Below are 7,725 nucleotides of genomic sequence, written 5' to 3' on the forward strand. Positions count from 1 at the left end.
TCACCGCTCTCTTCGGGAGTTGCGAGGTCTGCGAGGTTTGGGGTCCTCAGATTAAAATTGATAAAAAATTATTTGCTTTCAACAATGAATCAAGATCGTTTGGCATCGCTCGCACTTATGTCTATGGAATTCGACAGCATAATACAAGATTTCGTTGAATCCAAAAATCGCAAAAAAGTTGTATATTAGATAAGATTCTGCAAAATAATTTATTACCGTAAAATGCTATATTTTTATCTTCATAATTTTGTGCAAAATACACTTGTTGTTTTTAAAGCTAAACTATTTTTGTCAACAAATTTTTTTCTCCCAAGTTTTTCGTAGGCCCTAGGCACGTGCCTAGTGTGCCTATAGGTTAATCCGGCCCTGATATAGGGGGTAACCGCAATCTGGGAAATATGATCCCAGTATACTGGGAATTCTACTTTTGCGTATTAAGCCACATCTCGAGAACTTTATAAGCAAATTAAAACATTTTAGCACACAATTATTTTTAAAATTTGTTTATCCTAAGATAATTTTTTGAAAAAAATAATATTTTATTATAGTTCCTGAGAAATTGAATTTTAAAGAAATCGTATATAAATAAAAACTTTGAAACTTTATTACTACAAAATGAAGTTTTCAAAAGAAATTGCCAAATTAATAGTTAAATGTGTTAATAATGTCATTATTCCTGAATTAGTAATTTAATACTGGTCAGAAACATCTTAAAAAATGTTACATCAATAAGAATTTACGGTACTATTTTAATTTTTTTTAAAATTAAATCTAATGGATGGTGTTTTCATTTATATAAATATATATATTTGAGATTGTTTAAAAGTAAAAAATATAATATTTAAAAGCACAATATAAGTTTTTGTTTATTGAATTTTCTGGAAAGGGATGCGAGTGTACTCTTTTGACCTCTCCTTGTGACTGCCTATGATAATCAGTGTTTATTTAATTTTTTGCACATAATATTCACCACAACAGCTGATGATATTTATTAATGTGATTTACAATACAAATATGCAAAGTAAAAAAAAAACATTTTCACACATTCATTTGCAAACTATTAAAAAAACAATATGAAAGTAAACATTGAGGCCAATTTTATAAACATCTTGCAAAATAATTGCACATAGTAAATAACATAAAGCAAAGAAACTATACCATGGGAGAAACTTTTTATACCAAATTCTGTTTCACCTTTTTTGGTAAATATTTTAAAATTTGAACTATTTGAGAAAAGTGAATTCAGACAAGCCTAGAGTAAATCTTGAAGCCTTAAATGTAGAAAAAATGTTTTCTAAATCAGTAGTTCCCAAACGCTGTTCTGCATAGTTCATGGTTTTGTGGAAAGGTTACAGGGGCTCCGTGGGTTAGGATTTTTTACCAGTAATATTTTTTTAAACCTAGATTTGCAGATAACCAATAATCCAGAGTTTAATGTTACCTAGTGTTATTTTAATTAAAATCCTTGTGTAAAGATGCCACACACAAAAAAAGAAATAGCAAATTTAAAAATATACAGTTGAGTCTCGATAATTCGAGGTGGACGGGAGCAAGCCTACCTCGAACTTTCGAATACTTAATAAACGGGAACAAACCAGTTTTTAATTTTCGGTATTTAATTGAAAAATATATTATATTTAAAGAAAATTTAGTTACATAAGATGACCAGGGTACAGTTACCGCCTTAGACAAAGTTACAATGCTCATTATATTACTGCACCAGGTTAATTGCACTTTAAAATAATTGTCTTATGTTTTTTGTTTAAACACACTGTTCACATGTTTCAGTATTAAATTAGCAAATTTGTCATTCAACATTCAGTAGTAGTAATTGCCGTAAAACCAACCGTAGTAATAGTTCCACGCATTGTGTGTGCGTTGGTCATTGTTTTGGAGCAAGACTGATTTTTTCTTTCTTTCACTAGCTCAGATTTATGGGAAGCTTGAACAATCGATACTCTATGCATATATTTTTTCCATTTACTATATATATAACAAATTACAAAAAGGATATACATTTAGAAATTATGGAATCAGTATTTCCACTTGAATTTTGAATTCCAAATAAAATAAACAAATTCAAGAAAACAGAATTATTTTTTCTCTCACTGTTTATAACATTTATCTTTCAAAAACAATAATTCAGCTTATTTTTATTGAATTTAAACTTCTGTTATTAAAACATTGCCACTGCAGACTTGTGAATTCAACTGCCTGCTACAAAAACCTAAGTAATGTTTTTTTTTTTGTTAGGATATTTGCACCTGCTAAAAAATGTTTTTTTTTCTTTCTTTTTTTTCAAGTTTTTGCCATAAAAAAATTAAATCTTTTAGGGTTTCACAGGTAAAAAAATTGGGAGTGGCAGTTCTAAATATTAAAATGCCAATTAATTATTGCACAATTACTTATTCACAGTGCAATATTTCCATAGTTTTATTGGCATTTTGAGGTTTTGAAAACCTTTTTCAGTATAAGACACATCTATGTTTACTCTAGGTTCACCAGTACTTACTTTTTCTATACATTAAATTAAGTAGAAGAGATAATTTGCCATGAAAAATTTCTCTTTTGGTATAGCATCTTTTTAAGAGCTATAATGTATTATATCTTAGCATAAAAAAACATACATATCAACTTCTCTATTGATTTACTCAAAGGAGATTATGGAAATTTTACTTTTTGCAGATCAAAAAACCTTATCATAAAAAATAAAAAAAGCATGAATAATATAATTTTGATTACATTATTCATCCATTCTCAGATTTACTTGTTAATCAAAATTATATTTTAGGAAATTTTCAGATCTTAGTAAAGAAAAGAACACTTTAGAAAAGTTGACAGCTAAGCAATATTGTTACAGATAAAAATAATCTTCGTACATATTATATATTCTTCATAAAGAAAACAGCAAACATATAAACTTAACAACAAATAATAATACACTAAACATAGCTACAAAAATATTTTAAACATTAACATTTAAAGTTTATGAAACATGTAAAAGTTTACAAATATGTATAACTGATATTGAAATATTTAATGTATAAGTTATTTGCACAATTCAACACAAAATGAAAAAAAATTTTTTTTCAACAAAATAAAAATAAAACTACTCTAAGGTAAAATAGAATAAATGCACAGTTCATAAAAATAACAATTTTATAAGTGGCGTAGAAAGAAAAAATTAAAAAAAAAACAAAATTGGGAATATCATAAAAACATCCATAATTATAAACACATTTTACAATACTCCTTCTTTCTAAGCCCCTTTATATTTTTTTTGGGAAATTTCAAAACATACATTGACACACATACATTTTAAGAAGATAAAAATGAAGTTAAATATTTATAAGTTTATTTAAACAATCTGCTACCATTCAGTTTCTGTTACAGTTTTATTCTGCTGCAAATTAGTATAATATTTTGCAGAACTATTATGTATAAAAATAATAAATTTTTTTATTAAATAAGAAATAAATTTTTAAAGCAATATAATTTAGTTCACAAACTTTTTTTTCAGAAAACAAATATTGAAGTCCTTTAAAATGCTCTTAAATCTAGGCAAGCTAACATCAAATTTTATTAATTCGCTTAGAGATTAAATTTCGTTATAAGTTACTGTTCTTTATTCATATACAAACTAAAATCTTTTTCTTATTTTAAAGTTTCCACAAGTAACAAATTAGATATTTCTGTACATAGGAACTTTCAATAAAATTTATTTCTCTTAAGCCAACTGATAAAGGTTTCGAAGTATAGAAACTGAATATTACCAAAAATTGTAATTCACAATTTATCATATTAGTTGCAAATAAAAAAAATCAATGAGTTAATAAATTTTTTTAAACTAATGTTTATTAAGTTGTTTTTATGTTATGTTCATCAATGGTGCCCTTTATTCTGGCATCGAATAGCCATGTAGCTGATGGATCTTGCGTTTTTACTGGCTTATCAATTTTTTTTAATTTCCACAGAAATCCATGTATCTTTAGATTCAATGAAGTTGAATGAAAAACTGTTTTACAGTTTCAGGAAAGAGGCATTTGTAACACATAAAAAAAGACCCCTCACATTTGTTCTGCCCAGTTTCAATGATGCAACCAATTACTCCAGCAAAATAACAACATTCTTCTTTTTGCACGAATTAAGAGAGGGAGTAGTAGATTTCCAAATTTATTTGTTTTTGAAATGAATCCCAGAATACAGATATTTCTTTAATAAGTTTCGTAGGTATGTCCAAACACATAGTGCATGGATGGAAAGTGCTATCATTACATATTAAAAGATAGTGGTAGGGTGACAACAAAGCACTTGAATATGGCATTGCCACATTAATTGCATCGGATATTATAAGCCTGATAAAAGTCAGAAGGGAAGTTCCTTAAAAACATTGTTCCAGGCACTTTTTAAAGTGGATTAATTATCTGGAATTTTCATTAACCGGATTAATTTCAGTCCCGACTTGTCGAGATAATTAGCACTCAACTGTATATGAATAATAAAAAAGATTTTATAGTAATCCACAGATAAAGATTGGATCTAATGTACAATTTAAGATTGTACATTCGATATTTACTCAAGAGCAATACATGTTCCAGATAACACAATCAAAGAGTGCTAGGATTTATGCCCGAAGAAAAACTAAAAGGGAGGAGAAAGAAACAAGAAAGGTCACTATGAAAGAGCCTAGAAAAAGTAGTCAAATGCACAAGAGCCTGGTGAATAAACCCCATTTTTTATAAAAAAAATTTAAATTTCTCAGTGAATAATTTTAAATTTTTTGAAACTTCAAGAATTTCTTTATTAAAAGGAAAAAAAAAACTTCAGATGAATTGTAGAAACCTTTAATATCTCACTTCTTCAAGTAAGCTCTTCCTTATATTTGATCACCAAATTTAACAGCACAATTTATTTCAGCACAAATGTTTCAGCTCACTATGGTTAAAACGAAACAAAAGTAAACTGCTCAGTTATGAAGGTGCTTAGGGTCTTGTTAAACATGTTTTAGTGCTGTGTTTCACTTATTTGAAGCAAACCCCTTAAGAGAAATTATTAAAGAACAATGCTGCAAAAAAAAAAAAAAATATTATATTCAAGTCTAACAATGCTTTATCATATTTGCCACTATACCTCATAGGACTTCATAATATCCCACAAACAGGGCTTACATTTTGTCTAGAAAAAAATAATTTTTTCCAGAACCCAGGAAGACATTGGACGAAATGGAAGAAACCAAAAATTACAAATATATTGTTTTGCAATAAATTTTACAAGAACAGCTGAAATAAACAAATTAAATTGAATATAGTAAAAAAAAGTTAATTTTTATCGTTTTAAAAAACAGCTAATTTCATATTTTTTATAGTTTTGCAAAGAGCTTCAAAATCAATACATCATAGTATTTAAGAGTTGATTAAAATATTTATGCTTAACAGAATTATATTATAAAACAAACTAGGTTTTATAATACATTACGTAAAATAGCAATAAAACACAATTTTTTTAATTTCTTAAAATAATTCAGTAATTTTATTTACTTCCAACTGTTGCTTTTTGGTTTTCACATATTTAAAAATGGTGTATTATATAGCTTGAAAATTATTATTTAAACTAGATTGTAATCAATATTTGATAATTCTTTTTGAAATTTTTTTTCTATTCCTTAAACTTAGGTTAGGAAAAATAACCTATTTTGTCCAAAATGATTTTTGTTAGTTTTTTTTCCCCACTGCCATCCCTGCCTCCAAACAATGAAAAACAGAATTTCTTCCAAATTAACTTATTTACAAAAATCTTGAGCTAATAAAGCTCAAAAGTTAACTTTATATTAAAAAACCCTCAATTTATTTTATATGCACCATAACATCAATGTATCATATTTGCTACAGATTACTACATATAACCATCACAAACTGTATCACAAAAGAGAGAAGATAAGAACTCCCAATCAACAGTACCATCAGAGTTTAAAAGATAAACAATGAAATAGCGTTCGCATAGTAGATATTCATTGTGTTAAACAATTGACATCAACTTCACATCATTACTTAATCCAGTTGCAGCATTATATATTTAAGTTACGAAACAACAAAAAGATTCATATAAAAACATCAACAGATAAAAGATTTTTTACAAATATAAGATGCTTGAAAGTTGACAAGAACAATTTCACTGGACAAAATAGCAAATTATATTCAAATACAAAAACTTTGAGAAAAATATTAGACTTAAACACAAATTAATCTTTTTTTCGATTAATAAAACTTCATTTATAATGTTGCACAGTGTTCATCTATTTTCTTTTAGTGTTCATCTATCAATTTCTGTTTTTCTTCTTCTGGATTTCAACAAAATGCAATTTTGCCCATCGAACTAGAGCTCCATCGACTTCCGAATAAATCAAACATTAACGTGTCATATTATAAGAGTTATTCACTGTCACCGTTTAGGAATCTTTTCTTACACAAATATGGTCCATAATCAACATTTTTTTGCAACGTTTAATCCGAATAGTTAAGAATATATTAAAATTTAGTTACGAAAGTTTTCTTTCTTCATTCTGACTCACTAGATAAAATTCGCTAATCTAAATTAAGCTCAAAGCACATTCTCCATACAAACCTAAAAATAATCGAAAAAAAAAACAATAATTAGAACATAGTTTTTAAAAAATTGATTTCAGTTTGAAATTTTGTAACATAGATTGAATGCATTACAATCACATAAGGCAGTAAAATGCAAATAAAAGTACAAATACAGTATACATAATAATTAACAGCATAATTAATGCTTGCCAGTTTAAAATCCATTTGGCACCTTACAACTGTAACTGACAAGAACAGATTATGCCACAGAAATTTTCCAAAACTTTGTTAAAACTACAAAGCTGATAACAGCGAGCGATAATCTGACATAGGTACCCATTTGTTATAACTACAATTGCCAAGACATCTAACTGCCTTTGTCATCGTTTTTTTTATTTCCAAGAATACAATAAATAAATAAAATACAATGAACTACTCTCGAGTGGATATAAATTGTAATTTTTAATATAGGTTCCTTCTGTGACTTTTTTTCTTTTCGTTCTTTAAATTTAGCTCATTGCCTAGAATTTCTCAAACCTTGAAGGTCTTTTTTGATCCATTAGAAAATCTTTAGTTTTTTTACTTTTTTCCTTTCTATTACCCGAATAAAACCTCCAATAGCAATGAAATTAGACAGAAAAAAAATATATTGCGAGTAGGACTGGGCTATAAATCGATGTATCGAGACATATCGATTTAACGCATATATCGGCAAGACGATACAGCGACCTTCATTCAAGGCAATGCATAAGAAATCTGATTTAAGCCGTGGAGTAAAGACAACGAGCGCAAAACGATATAGCGATATAAGACACGCAAGGAAATAAGATAACAAGATAAGACTCTTCTCTGACGTTCCGATGTCGACTTGCGCTGTGAAAGACGATGTTCTTTCGTTATGTTGAAATGGCCTTGAATGGTGAGCTGTAGAATCAGAATCGGAGTTTGAGAACACATATCGTTATATCGCATGTTCCATTTCGCACCTCTTAGCTTTTTTTTTCTTTGTCGCGACTTTTCTTGTAGATTATTTTCAGTGGGATTAACTTCGTGATCGCCGATGTTACCTTGTTCTGAAGGCAATCTATTATTGAAAAGAATATATAAAGAAGAGTTTCTTCATTAATTAGATAAGTTTTTT

General features: G+C 27.8%; 1 protein-coding gene across 1 annotated transcript in view; it reads right to left on the reverse strand.

The window, feature by feature from the left end:
• Window positions 1–965: 965 nt before the first annotated feature.
• The window catches only part of LOC107442796 (uncharacterized), a gene marked incomplete at its 5' end in the record, with an annotated part of 10,558 nt that continues 3,798 nt past the window's right edge, over window positions 966–7,725 (reverse strand). Inside the window, 1 exon segment of the mRNA XM_016056444.3 lies at window positions 966–6,621.

The sequence above is a fragment of the Parasteatoda tepidariorum genome, chromosome 9, assembly GCF_043381705.1.
Source record: "Parasteatoda tepidariorum isolate YZ-2023 chromosome 9, CAS_Ptep_4.0, whole genome shotgun sequence".
Taxonomy (NCBI): Eukaryota; Metazoa; Arthropoda; class Arachnida; order Araneae; family Theridiidae; genus Parasteatoda; species Parasteatoda tepidariorum.